We start from the raw sequence: 14,618 nt of genomic DNA, 5'->3' as shown, positions 1-14,618 counted from the left end.
TTCTTGCATGGTCTTTAACCACTTTTCTTTATCAACATTTGTAATAGTTTCTTGATAATACTCTAGCTCTCCACTATCAATGATCATCACATACTCATGTGGAGGATATCTTTGAGAAGGTTGACGTTCTCTAGTAGATCTTCTCAACTCAAACTCGACTGGTGGCTCAACTGGAACCTGCTCATCATGGTGATGCACATGATCATTAGTTACATTCTCATCATCTACCTGTATATCTCTCCCATCGATAAGAGTTTTTGTAGGGGGCTTAGGCGCAACATCAATGTAACTTCTGGAATTTGGTTTCTGTTTTTTAGCTTTATCAAAATCTTCAACAATCTGGTCTTCAAGAAATATCACATCTTGGCTTCTGATAATTTTCTTGCCAACCGGATCCTACAATCTATAACCAAATTCTTCATCACCATAACCGACGAATATACACTGTTTGGATTTACTATCAAGCTTGGACCTCTCATCTCTTGGAACGTGAACAAAACATCTGCAACCAAAAACTCTCAAATGACTTTAAGAGACATCTTCATCTGTCCACACTCTGTTTGGAACATAACCATAAAGTGGAATAGAAGGAGAAAGATTGATCAAATCCACTGCAGTTTTCCTTGCTTCACCCCAAAAGGATTTCGATAATTTTGCATGAGAGAGCATACATCTGATTTTGTCATTAATCGTACGATTCATTCTCTCTGCAACACCATTATGATGAGGTGTCTTTGGAATTGTTTTCTCAAACCTGATTCCATGTTCTCTACAATACTCTTCAAATGGACCTCTGTATTCACCACCGTTATCTGACCGAACACATTTCAATCTCCTTCCCTTTTCTCTTTCAACACTTGCATGAAAGTGCTTGAAGATTCCAAATACCTGGTCTTTAGATTTCAAAGGAAATGCCCACACTTTTCTAGAGTGGTCGTCAATAAAAGTAACAAAATATGATGCCCCACCAAGAGATTTACTATCCATCACACAAACATCAGTATGAACTAAATCAAGAATATTTTGCCTCCTATGAGGACCAGTATTATGAAAAGAAACTCTATGTTGTTTTCTAGCAAAACAATGGGTACAAGTTTTTAGAGATGTACCTTTCACAAGAAGAAAGTTTTTCTTCGCAAGTATGTTGAGTCCTTTCTCACTCAAGTGACCAAGGCACATATGCCATAAATCAGAAGATGCATCTTCATTTGCATTCACTTCTTCCTTGCATAGCTTCGTAGGCATCCTATAGAGAGAAGTGAAACTTTGCTCCTTTGCAACCACTAGGGACCCTTTGGTGATTTTACATATACCACCACCACCAAAGTAAGTGTGATAACCATCAATATCCAAAGCTTTCACCGAAATCAAATTGAGATGAATATCAGGTACATGTCTAACATTCTTCAATTAAAGCTTGCAACCAATCCCAATTTAAACCCAAACATCTCTCATACCGATAATTTTACGTACTCCTTCATCTCCCATTTTTACCATGCCAAAAATCACCAGCACTGTAAGATGAGAAGAAATCACACCTAGGAGTAACATGATATGAGGCACCCGAATCAATAATCCAAGTTGAATCATGACAAGCAAGGTTTATGGAATTATAATCACACAAAATGTAGACATTATTAATAGATGCAACTACTGATGTATCTTAATCATTTTTCTTCTCTTTGTCTTCATCAAGTAATCTGCAATTTTATTTTATGTGACCCGCTTTGCCATAATGATAGCATATCACTGATGTAGCTAAATATCACTAGAAGGGGAGTTCAATAGGGATTTTACTGTTAAAAATAATTTTCATGTGTTTTTAAAACTATCCTCACGTAGAGGATGGCAAGCCCGATGATGCGTTTTTCAAAATTTCATATTTGAGCTGAGCTAAAGAGTGAGAGAAAAATATGAGAATGACACACACAATTTTTATACTGGTTCACCCAATGAAGGCTACGCTAGTCCTCGCACTCTTGTGAGATTTCACTAATGTTCAAACAGATCAACCTCTCATAAAGGATGATTACAAATTGTGTATTCTTTAGCTTCACCAAGCTTACAATCAGGTTTCAAATATTTCCAAGTGTATCTCATGTGGAAGTTACAATGTGATATGAGAGTGATTGAATTATTAATAGATGCAACTAATGATGTATCTTAATCATTTTTCTTCTCTTTGTGTTCATATCTTTCCCTTGATTGATCTCTCTTAAGGAATCTGCAATTTTATTTTATGTGACCCGCTTTGCCATAATGATAGCATATCACTGATGTAGCTAAATATCACTAGAAGGGGAGTTCAATAGGGATTTTACTGTTAAAAATAATTTTCATGTGTTTTTAAAACTATCCTCACGTAGAGGATGGCAAGCCCGATGATGCGTTTTTCAAAATTTCATATTTGAGCTGAGCTAAAGAGTGAGAGAAAAATATGAGAATGACACACACAATTTTTATACTGGTTCACCCAATGAAGGCTACGCTAGTCCTCGCACTCTTGTGAGATTTCACTAATGTTCAAACAGATCAACCTCTCATAAAGGATGATTACAAATTGTGTATTCTTTAGCTTCACCAAGCTTACAATCAGGTTTCAAATATTTCCAAGTGTATCTCATGTGGAAGTTACAATGTGATATGAGAGTGATTGATTTTTAATACTTTCTCAAAGGATTTACAAAGATCTAATGTAGGATTGTAGAAAGTATGAAGAGATGGTAGATGTTGCTTCTTGAAAGCTTTAAGATCCTTGATCTTTTTAATGCAATGTGTTGTGTCTTTGATGAAGAAGAGCTTGCTGCCTTTTATAGAAGTCTTATGATGTTCACTTCATATGCCAAGCTTTTTATGACCGTTGGAAAATCAATTCAAAAAGCCCAAGGTATTTTCTTATAATTACGAAATTGCCATCCAGGTGTCCTTGGACAGATGCAGTCCATCCTCAAGTACGAGGTTGCAGATTTTCGGGAAACTTAGGGCATGTGCTATCCTTTTCTCTTTCCTATCTTTAAGGCTTGTAAGACCATGTGATGTCCTTTCCGTTCTCCTTTAAATGCTTGTTGTTTAGATTTCCAGCTGACTTCTTGTTGGGCTTTGATTCATCACTCGCAATTTTGTGGTGCGAGCTCCCAGCTTTTTCTTTGGATGAATTATCAAATTGTGTTGCTAAAAGGGAATAAAAAGAGCCAAAATGCCCAGGAACCTCTGGAAGAGGTTGGGACTGTGTTTCTAAATTGGGAGCAGAATTAAAAGATGCATTATTTGGAGAAATAGGAGAGGAGTTCAGACTTACTTGAGTAGGAAATGAGGACGTTTCAGCCGGTATGTTCCCAGGAGGGCTCTTTGAAGAATGGTGGTCATAAGATATATTCAGATTTAAAAATAGGTCTTCACCATCCTCTGCAAGTGGTAAAGGATTTTCTTCAATGGCAGCCTCAACTGAAGGAGCGACAGTATGTGTTGAGGAATTTTTACTGAGATTTGGAGATTGAGGACGAATAGATTCAACCGAGTCAGATGAGGAAGTGGGAGTGCGAGCAGTAGGAATAGATTGTGGATTTGGAGATGGAGAACGTGAAGTCTTCTTCTTCTTTGAAGCTTTTTGTGGGGTTCTTGAAATTGGGATTTGTTCAGGAAGATCAATTCTTCTTTGTTTAACATTTTACATACAGAAGGAGTTGTTGAACTGGATGCACGGTTCATCATCAAGAGGTACTTTGAAAAATTTAAACAATTTGGTCAAGATCATCCCGTAGGGAGTTGATCGACCCACAACAGCAGTATTCAACATGTAGCTAAAAATTATATTACCCAAGTGGAGGGGTGTTCCAGTGAAAAGGTGATGAATAATCAGAATATCAAGTTTTGTTACCTTTTCAAAACTCCCGGCTCTATGCACTATCGAGTGAACGCAAATATTGTGGAGAATCCGACAAAGAGGAGGAAGGTTTGAAGCCACGAGAGGCTTAAGATGATTTATCAGAATGTTCTGAAGGACAGAAGTTCGAGTGATCGTATGTTGTGCATACCATGTTTCAGCAAAGCAGTGAGCTCCAGCATCCTGTAGGTCAAGAATTTGGCATAAGGTATTGGGATTTACTTCCAAGTGTACTCCTTTGAGTACAAAACTCAAACCAGAACTTCCTTTACATCCATTACACACATCATAGAACGCCTTTACAAGGTGTGGGTATTGGGGTTCATTTATTCGAAAGAAGGAAGTCCATCCTAACTGATCAAATACTTCTTCAACATTAAAACCCCCGCGTTTTAAGTCTTCCAGGTCAATGAGATTTCCATTGACCACAGATTTATCGTGCCATTTTGAGATATAATTTGACTCTAAATCTGGAGAATCAAAAAGAGGGACGGTGGAAGCTGTCTTTGAAGATGGACATAATTTTTTTAAAGGAGGTTGTTTTTTAGAATGAGGTAGTTTTGTAGAAGAAAGTGGTTTTGGAACAGAGGATTTTTCAAGTGAAGATCTAGGGATGGATGTCGCAGATGAGATATTCTCAAAGTCATCTAAATCAACTACATGAATAGTTTTGCCCTGAGGGACCTTTTTCTTTGAGGAGACAGCCCCAAACAAAATTCTAGAGGATCTCTTAATCGGTGTAGAAGCAATGGTAGTTGAAGATGGGCGGTTTTTGGATTTTTGAGTAACAGGTTGAGAAGGTGCATGAGTAGGAGAGGTAGTACAATGATCTTTTTCTTGTTGATCAGACTCGGAGCTTGAATAATTGTGAAAATTCTTTTCTGGTCCAAGAGATGAGATTTTTCGCTTGGTTGTATGTTTAATGTGTGCCATTTTTGCTAAGAAGATGGAAGAAAAATGTTTTGGACAGAATGGTTTTTTGAAAAATGATAGAGGAGTCTGAAGTCGTGGTGAAGAAAGAGAAAGAAAACTGATTAATTTGGAGAGAGAAAGAAGGCTAATTGCATGGGAGAGAAATTTATGATGGAGAGTTCTTCTAAGATGTATTTGAACCGATCCTCCTGGAGAGGTTTGGTAAAAATATCGGCCAATTGATTTTCAGTATCAATGAAAATTAATTCTATATCCCCCTTTTGAACATGATCTCTTATAAAATTATGTTTAATTTCAATATGCTTAGATCTTGAATGTTGAATGGGATTTTTAGAAAGATTAATGGCAATTGTATTATCACAGAGGATGAGATTTTTTGCGTACCTTAATGAGTAATCCTCTAGTTGATTCTTTATTCACAGTAATTGTGAGCAACATTGAGCAGCTGATACATATTCAACCTCTATAGTTGAAAAAGCAATGGTACTTTGTTTTTTGCATGACCAACTTATTAGAGATTTACCCAGAAATTGGCAAGCTCCGCTGGTGCTTTTCCTTTCAACTTTATCTCCCGCATAGTCGACATCACAATAAGCTGTGAGATCAAAATTTGAACATTTTTTGTACCAAATTCCCAGACTGACCGTGCCACAAGATATCTAAAAATCCTTTTTACTGCAGTAAGATGATATTCTTTAGGAGAGGATTGAAATCTTGCACAAAGACCGAATGCAAAGACTATGTCCGGTCTACTGGTTGTTAAATACAATAGGGATCCAATCATCCCTATATACTCTTTTTCATATATTTGAGTTCATTCATCATCTTTGTGGAGTATGGAGGATGGGTGCATAAGAGCTCCCATACTCTTGGCTGAACTCATGTTATATTTGTTGAGTAAATCATTGGTGTATTTTTTTTGTGATATAAAAATGTCATCCTCTCGTTGTTTGATTTGTAAACCAAGAAAGAATTTTAATCCCCCCATCATACTCATCTCAAACTTACTTTGCATGAGGTTGGAGAAATCTTTACACATCTTTTCATTTATGGACCCGAAGATTATGTCATCGACATATATTTGAACAATCAATAAATCCTTCTCTAGAGTCTTCTTGAAAAGAGTAATATCAATTTGTCCTCTAATGAATCCATTTTCTTTTAGAAAAGAACTTAACCTCTCATACCAAGCTCGAGGAGCTTGCTTTAATCCATATAGAGATTTTGAGAGTTTGAACACATGATTTGGCTTCTTTTCATTTTCAAACCCAGGAGGTTGGTGAACATATACCTCTTCATTTAAGAACCCATTCAAAAAGGCACTTTTGACATCCATTTGGAATAGTTTGATACCTTTATGAGTAGCATAAGCTAAGAGGATTCTTATTGCTTCAATTCTTGCTACGGGTGCAAAGGTTTCATCATAATCAATTCATTCTTGTTGGTTGTAACCTTATGCCAGTAATCTTGCTTTATTTCTAATGACTTCTCCATCCTCATTTAATTTGTTTATGAATATCCATTTAGTACCAATGATGGATTTTTCTAGAGGACGGGGCACAAGATTCCAAACTTTGTTCATTTCAAACTGTGAAAGCTCCTCCATCATAGCTTCAACCCGTGATTTGTCACCAATTGCTTGATCAATAGTTTTTGGTTCAACTTGGGATATCATGGCCATGTTGATAGGATTTTTCCTTAGAGAATTTCTGGTTCTAACACCATCGGCAGTATTTCCAATGATAAGATCAGGAGGATGATGTGTGGCAGTTTTTCATCCTCTTAGAGGTTGTCGAGAGGTTGGATCAAAATCATCCTTGTAAGACCCATAATTTTAAAGTACACTTTATGTATTTTATGTGTTTTGGATTTTGGCCCGGAGGCTTTTTAGCCAAAGTTAATAATATTATGGTGTGTATAGGATCAAAAAGTTATTTTGACCCCGTTTAGAATTACTCGTCGATAAATAAATTTAAATTAAGTGCGGTATATCCTTTTCGGAGAATTTAATGCGTTACGGGTAAAAAGGTGATTTAACAAATATCTAGATATTTTGAGATATTTGTTAAGTTATATTTAATATATATATATATATATATATATATATGTGGGTTTGCTTGGAGAGAATAGAAAGAAAGGAAATTAGAAGGAGGGAAAAGGAAAAGAAAAGGTTATATAAAGGAAAGAAGGAAATAGAAAGGAAGGAAAAACAAAGAAAGGAAAAAGGAAGGAAAACTGATTTTTCCATCTTCTTCCTCTTCACCCGCGGCCAAATTCCCTCTTTCTCCCGTTTTCATTTTCGTCGCTTTCCTTTCTTCAAAACTAGTAACCCAAGGTTGGGTGAGAGTTAGAACAAAGGTTTCGCAACTCCACTCTTCCTCTTTGATTCGAAAACGAAGAAAAACGGTATTTGAGATCCAAACACAAACCCCTCCGTTTCTTCTAGATCCAAGCTTCATTTCGCGAAGAGTTAGAAGGGAAAGTTGCTCACTACCACGCTACGGTGCTAGGGGACCAATTTTCGGGTGAAACGGTGATTTAATAAATATCTAGATTTTGAGATATTTGTTAAGTTATATTTATTATATTTATATATGTTTGTTTGGAGGGAAAAAGAAAGGAAAACTAGAAGGAAGGAAAAGGAAAAGAAAATAGTATATAAAGGAAGGAAGGAAAAAGGAAGAAAGGAAAAACAAAGGAAAGAAAAAGAAAGGAAAGAAAATCGCCATTTCCATCGTCTTCTTCCTCTGACCCGCGGCCAATTTCCCTCCTTTCTCCCGTTTTCATTTTCGTCGCTTTCTTTTCTTCAAAACTAGTAACCCAAGGTTGGGTGAGAGTTAGAACAAGGATTTCGCAACTCCACTCTTCCTCTTTGATTCGAAAACGAAGAAAAACGGTATTTGAGATTCAAACGCAAACCCCTCCGTTTCTTCTAGATCCAAGCTTCATTTCGTGAAGTGATAGAAGGGAAGGTTGCTCACCTCCGTGCTACGGTGCTAGTGGACCAATTTTGGAGGCGACGTTGCGAGCGAATATTTTACCGGTTAATTGGGCGTTAAGAATGGGGAATCTCTTAATGTCTCGGTTACTTATTTTGTTTTAAGAAAAATCGTTTAAGTTAACTGGGCGTTAAGAATGGGGAATCTCTTAATGTCTCGGTTACTTAATATTTTGTTTTGAAAATCGTTTAAGTTAACTGGGCGTTAAGAATGGGGAATCTCTTAATGTCTCGGTTACTTAATATTTTGTTTTAAAAAAAAATCGTTTAAGTTGACTGGGCGTTAAGAAGGGGGAATCTCTTAATGTCTCGGTTACTTAACATTTTGTTTTGAAAACCGTTTAAGTAAACTGGGCGTTAAGAATGGGGAATCTCTTAATGTCTCGGTTACTTAACATTTTGTTTTGAAAACCGTTTAAGTAAACTGGGCGTTAAGAATGGGGAATCTCTTAATGTCTCGGTTACTTAACATTTTGTTTTGAAAACCGTTTAAGTAAACTGGGCGTTAAGAATGGGGAATCTCTTAATGTCTCGGTTACTTAATATTTTGTTTTAAAGAAAAATCGTTTAAGTTAACTGGGCGTTAAGAAGGGGGAATCTCTTAATGTCTCGGTTACTTAATATTTTGTTTTAAAGAAAAATCGTTTAAGTTAACTGGGCGTTAAGAATGGGGAATCTCTTAATGTCTCGGTTACTTAATATTTTGTTTTAAAGAAAAATCGTTTAAGTTAACTGGGCGTTAAGAATGGGGAATCTCTTAATGTCTCGGTTACTTAATATTTTGTTTTAAAGAAAAATCGTTTAAGTTAACTGGGCGTTAAGAATGGGGAATCTCTTAATGTCTCGGTTACTTATTATTTTGTTTGGAAAATTGTTTAAGTTAACTGGGCGTTAAGAATGGGGAATCTCTTAATGTCTCGGTTACTTAATATTTTGTTTTAAGAAAAATCGTTTAAGTTAACTGGGCGTTAAGAATGGGGAATCTCTTAATGTCTCGGTTACTTAATATTTTGTTTTGAAAATCGTTTAAGTTAACTGGGCGTTAAGAATGGGGAATCTCTTAATGTCTCGGTTACTTAATATTTTGTTTTAAAGAAAAATCGTTTAAGTTAACTGGGCGTTAAGAATGGGGAATCTCTTAATGTCTCGGTTACGTAATATTTTATTTTGAAAATTGTTAAGTTAACTGGGCGTTAAGAATGGAGAATCTCTTAATGTCTCGGCTATTTAATATTTGTTTTTTTGAAAATCGTTTCAGTAAATGAGTATGAAGAATGGGGAATCTCTTAATGACCTATTTACTGAATGTTTTGTTTTTGAGAATCGTTAAGTTAAATGAGAATTAAGAATGGGGAATCTCTTAATGTCTCGTTTACTTATGTGTGTTTTGGTAAGTTGTGCAGACCCTTAAGTTAGATGAGAATTAAGAATGGGGAATCTCTTAATGTCTTGTTTACTCGTGTATGTTTTGGTAAGTTGTGCTGACCCGGGATAGGTGGCACCTCGGTAAACAGTACGGACCCGTGATAGGTAGTACGTTTACGACTTACGTTCCTGCGGGAATTGCGTTTGTCCGTGAGAGACTGCGCAGGGGTTTGTCCGTGAGAGACTACGCCCTGGTTTAAGTTAGATGAGAATTAAGAAAGGGGAATCTCTTAATGTCTCGTCTACGTATGTATGTTTTGGTAAATCGTGCAGACCCGTGATAGGTGGCACCTTGGTAAACGGTACGGGCCCGTGATAGGCAGTACGTTTACGATTTACGTTTGGTAAGTTGTGCAGACCCGGGATAGGTGGCACCTCGGTAAACAGTACGGACCCGTGATAGGTAGTACGTTTACGACTTACGTTCCTGAGGGAATTGTGTTTGGTAAGTTGTGCAGACCCGGGATAGGTGGCACCTCGGTAAACAGTACGGACCCGTGATAGGTAGTACGTTTACGACTTACGTTCCTGAGGGAATTGTGTTTGGTAAGTTGTGCAGACCCGGGATAGGTGGCACCTCGGTAAACAGTACGGACCCGTGATAGGTAGTACGTTTACGACTTACGTTCCTGAGGGAATTGTGTTTGGTAAGTTGTGCAGACCCGGGATAGGTGGCACCTCGGTAAACAGTACGGACCCGTGATAGGTAGTACGTTTACGACTTACGTTCCTGCGGGAATTGCGTTTGTCCGTGAGAGACTGCGCAGGGGTTTGTCCGTGAGAGACTACGCCCTGGTTTAAGTTAGATGAGAATTAAGAATGGGGAATCTCTTAATGTCTCGTTTACTCGTGTATGTTTTGGTAAGTTGTGCTGACCCGGGATAGGTGGCACCTCGATAAACGGTACGGACCCGTGATAGGTAGTACGTTTACGACTTACGTTCCTGAGGGAATTGTGTTTGTCCGTGAGAGACTGCACAGGTGTTTGTCCGTGAGAGACTACACACATGTTTGATTGCAATACCATTTCGAAATCCATGATGTCGTAGTAATTGTGTTATCAGTGTTAAGTGTTAAGAATTGGGATTATGCATGAATGTGATTGAGTTAGTTTATGAATTTTTGAAAGAATACACAGGTAAATTGATTTCCCAATCGATTGGATAGTAAACAGGGACTTGGCCAAATGGACAAAATCGATTAGCCAATCGATTTTGTAATCAGTTTTCGAAAATCATTTACGAAATCGATTGCCCAATCGATTGGCCATTAAGTCAGGGGCTCAGCTACCCTGTCAATCGATTTCCCAATCGATTGAATCAAGCCAGAGTTCAAAATTTCACTAAAAACCTTCAGGAAATCGATTTGGAAATCGATTGGTATTAAGTCAGGGGCTCAGTACTCACTCAATCGATTTCCCAATCGATTGATTTCAGCCCAGGATTCTGTTTCATCAAAATCCTTCACCCCAATCGATTGCCTAATCGATTGGCTCAGTGAAAATCCTCAGTTTTAGTTGTATGATTGTTTGCTCATGAAACTATCCATGCCTTGATTTGTTATGTTATAATTAGGGGATTGAGAACCTCATTTTACTTTCATTTTAATTGGCAAAGTATTGTATGAACTTTTCGCATATTGAAAATCCTGCTAAAGTGCATGCTTAGTTGAAAAGTTATTTTTAGCATTTAAAACGTAAATGTTATGTGTTAACTGTTATTTTCAGTTGGTGACCTTTACAATTATTGTGGAAATCTGGGCTTTGCCCTCAGATGAGAGTCAGGACGATCTTACCGGTTCGTACCCTACGGACGGAAATGGAGATGGGAACGCTTGACTGCAGCTACGTTAGGAGGATCTCACGGGGCGCGTGGAGATCAGTCAGGGTGTTTAGTTGTTTTGTAAAATGATCAGGCTAGGTTGTCACAGAGGGAACAAATGTCTTTCTTTTGGGGTTGCGTTTATTTTAAACCGGAAGACTGTCCTGTTACTATTATTGTCAGTATGACACCTTAGTTGAATGGGTTCCTTGTATCTTCTGGTTGTTGTTTAGATACTTTGGATGTATGTATTTGAGAAACTTTTTCCGCTGCTTGTAAATTTTAATGACTCAATTATTTATCCAAAGGCATTTCTTTATTTATTTCTCTGCTTTATCTTAAATTCTTTTGAAAAAAAAAATACACCCTCGCTTTGAAAAACGGGGTGTTACAATCCTCTTCATTTGGATTGGGTGCTTGAGAGGATGAATGTTCATCTTCTTCATATTTATCCATATTTTCTAAACATAACTCATCAAATTAATCAAAAACAACATGCATGGATTCCTCCACAGTTTGAGTCCAAAGATTATATATTCTATAACCTTTCGACGTTGTGGAGTATCCTAGAAAAATTCCTTTATCAGATTTTGGGTCAAATTTTTCCAAATTTTCTTTATTATTTAGAATGTAGCAATTACATCTAAAAATATGAAATATTTGGTTTTCGGTCCTTCCATAGTTCATATGGAGTTGTGTTTAAAATTTTTCTAATGGATGCACGATTTGAAATATAACAAGTAGTGTTTATAGCTTCGGCCCAAAAGGATTTTTCAATGTTGGCTTCATTTAAAGTAGTTCTAGCCATCTTTTGTAATGTTCTATTTTTTCTTTCAACAACACCATTTTGTTTGGGTGTTCTTGGACAAGAAAAATTATGAGAAATACCATTTTCTTCACAAAAATTTTTAAAGGATTCATTTTCGAATTCACCTCCATGGTCACTTCTCACCGAGACAATTTTTGAACCTTTTTCATTTTGAATCTTTTTACAAAAATGGTGGAATGCCTCAAAAGATTCATCTTTGTGTTTTAAAAATAAAACTAAGTAAAACGAGAGAAGTCATCAACAATAACAAAACCATATCTTTTTCCACTAAGACTTGGAGTTTTAATGGGACCAAAAAGGTCAATGTGAATAAGTTCAAGAGGATGTTTTTTTAAAACAATATTTTTTGAGTGAAAGCTACTTTTAACTTGTTTTCCTTTAACACAAGCTTTACACACTACGCGAAAAAACGGCTTTTACAGCGCTTTTTTTAAGCCATTTACAGCGCTTTTTCAAAAAAATAAGCGCTGTGGAAACGAGCGCTGTAAATGATACAACAGCGCTTTTATAAAAGCGCTATAAAACATGTAAATACAACGCGCGCTTGTTATGCACATTTTACAGCGCTTCTTCACAAAAAGCGCTGTAATATGCACACCCATATATGAGTTATGGGTGTGCATATTACAGCGCTTTCCCACAAAAGCGCTGTAATATGCCCACCCATATATGAGTTATGGGTGTGCATATTACAGCGCTTTCCCACAAAAGCGCTGTAATATGCCCACCCATAATTACGAATAGAGAAAAGACACCCAAGCCGATCAACCCTTGGGTCGTCATATCTTATGGAAGGAAGCGCGTGTTAACAAAGAAGGAGTGGTTGATAATGAAAATGTCAAGAAAGTTGTAGAACTTTGTGTAAGTATATTATCACTTTAATATTTTTTAATATTGTATTTTAAAAATGCTATTGAACTTATCTTTTTAATGTTACATGTATTTTAGGAAACTATTGAACAAAGTTCTGAAACTCAAGAGGGCAACAAGGATACGTGCAGGGACATTCTTGGGAAAGTGTTTAATGTCCCTGAGTATTCCGGTCGAGTGAGGGGGAAAGGATTTGGCGTAACTCCCAAAAGCTTTTTTCCTCAAGAGAAGCGCCAAAAACCTTCCAACGAGGAAGTATTAGAGAAGCTCAGAATCTTATCGGAGCAAGTGGCACTCTTGGTGAATACGAATAAAGACAAGCAACTTCCGGTTCAGCTCCAACCTGAAATACAAATGGAGAGTGAAACCGGGAGTTGCAACGTCGGTTTGAAGAGTATTCCCGAGGTAATTAATTACTTACTACTTACTTGCTTATGTAATTACTTATGTATTAAACAAACTTATATATTAACTGTACTTATGTTTTAACTATTGATGTAGGGTGTCACTACATGTGTCCTATACTTGTCCTCGCCGACTCAACGGAAGGTGGGAAAAGGAATATTGTACAATACTTCGGGAGAAGTATTGCACAATATTCCGATCCCCGCGGGCCATGTCAAAGTATCGCCTACGGTTGCTTTCGAACCAACTGCACCGTTGCCCATACCGGACAACGATGGAGATATGAAGTTCTTAAGCGACGCTATTGGCAGTTACGTGGCATGGCCCACACACCTTGTTGCCCTCGAAAAAAAGATTCCCAAGGACAAATCAGTTACATCTCCCGAAAAGGTTTGTCACATTTATTGCCTAAGGTTTTTTATTTTTTCAGATTCAATAAACTAACATTTTACCTCATTTTTGTAGGTCCAAATAAATAAACCACCCCTACAGCCAAAAAAAGGCAGCAGACCTCAAAAATTGGAGGTTAATAGGGCTGCCAAACTACAAAGGCTGGAGGGTAATAAAGCTGCAAAACTTGCAGCAACAAAAAATCTGGATCGGGGAAAATCGGTCGCTGCTGCTGCTGCTCCTAATAAAAGTCAGCCACGCCTTGGTAAATACGGGGCGTGTCTTGACATCCAAATAAAAAGGAACATGGGCAGCAGCAACGATTCGCCCATTGTACAAATGAATCAAGACATCTTTGGAGATGAGTATATTGAGTACCTCGAAAAGGAGCAAATGTACGATCTTCTCGAACATAAGGAGCTGAGTGTTACTGTAATCAGCTTGTACATAAGGTAAAAAATACTTTTAATTGCATTTATTTGTAATTAATTAAATGTATTGGTAATTAATCTAGTTTAAAATTTTCATTGAAGGTTTTTGTACGAGAAGGTCGTGTGCACGAGGAAACTGTCAAATAAATACTCATTCTTGTCTCCGCATAAGATGTCGATGTTCAAACTCGATCCAGACAATGTAAAACACTACATTGTAGATATGTTTTTAAGAAATAAAGAAAGTGATAAATTGTTCTTGGCACCATATAATTCAGGGTACGTAATTTTATCTTTTTTAATTGATGAGAATTTAATTTATTAGTTGTCTATAAACAAAATTGCTTAACCAATTTTTTGTTGTTGTAGGGCACATTGGGTGCTATTTGCAATCAATGCGGTCTCTGAAGTGATATACTATTTGGATCCCGTGCACGGCGATTACACCAATCACCCCGGAATAAAGAATATGCTCGACACGTAAGTAATATTCATTTATTTCTTACATATATATATTTATATATATATATATATAAATATATATATGTAAGAAATAAATGAATATTACTTACGTGTCGAGCATATTCTTTATTCCGGGGTGATTGGTGTAATCGCCGTGCACGGGATCCAAATA

General features: G+C 37.0%; 1 long non-coding RNA gene across 1 annotated transcript in view; it reads left to right on the top strand.

Moving 5' to 3' along the window:
• Positions 1-11,378, top strand: part of LOC140918990 (uncharacterized) — a 14,290-nt gene extending 2,912 nt beyond the window's left edge. The window contains exon 2 of the long non-coding RNA XR_012161508.1: positions 10,966-11,378. This is a non-coding gene — a long non-coding RNA (uncharacterized lncRNA). The remainder of the gene's footprint in view (positions 1-10,965) is intronic.
• Positions 11,379-14,618: the final 3,240 nt, after the last annotated feature.

This window comes from Cicer arietinum, chromosome 8, assembly GCF_000331145.2.
Source record: "Cicer arietinum cultivar CDC Frontier isolate Library 1 chromosome 8, Cicar.CDCFrontier_v2.0, whole genome shotgun sequence".
Lineage (NCBI taxonomy): Eukaryota > Viridiplantae > Streptophyta > Magnoliopsida > Fabales > Fabaceae > Cicer > Cicer arietinum.
Note: the sequence above shows the minus strand (reverse complement) of the source record. Positions and strands in the feature narration are given on the sequence as shown.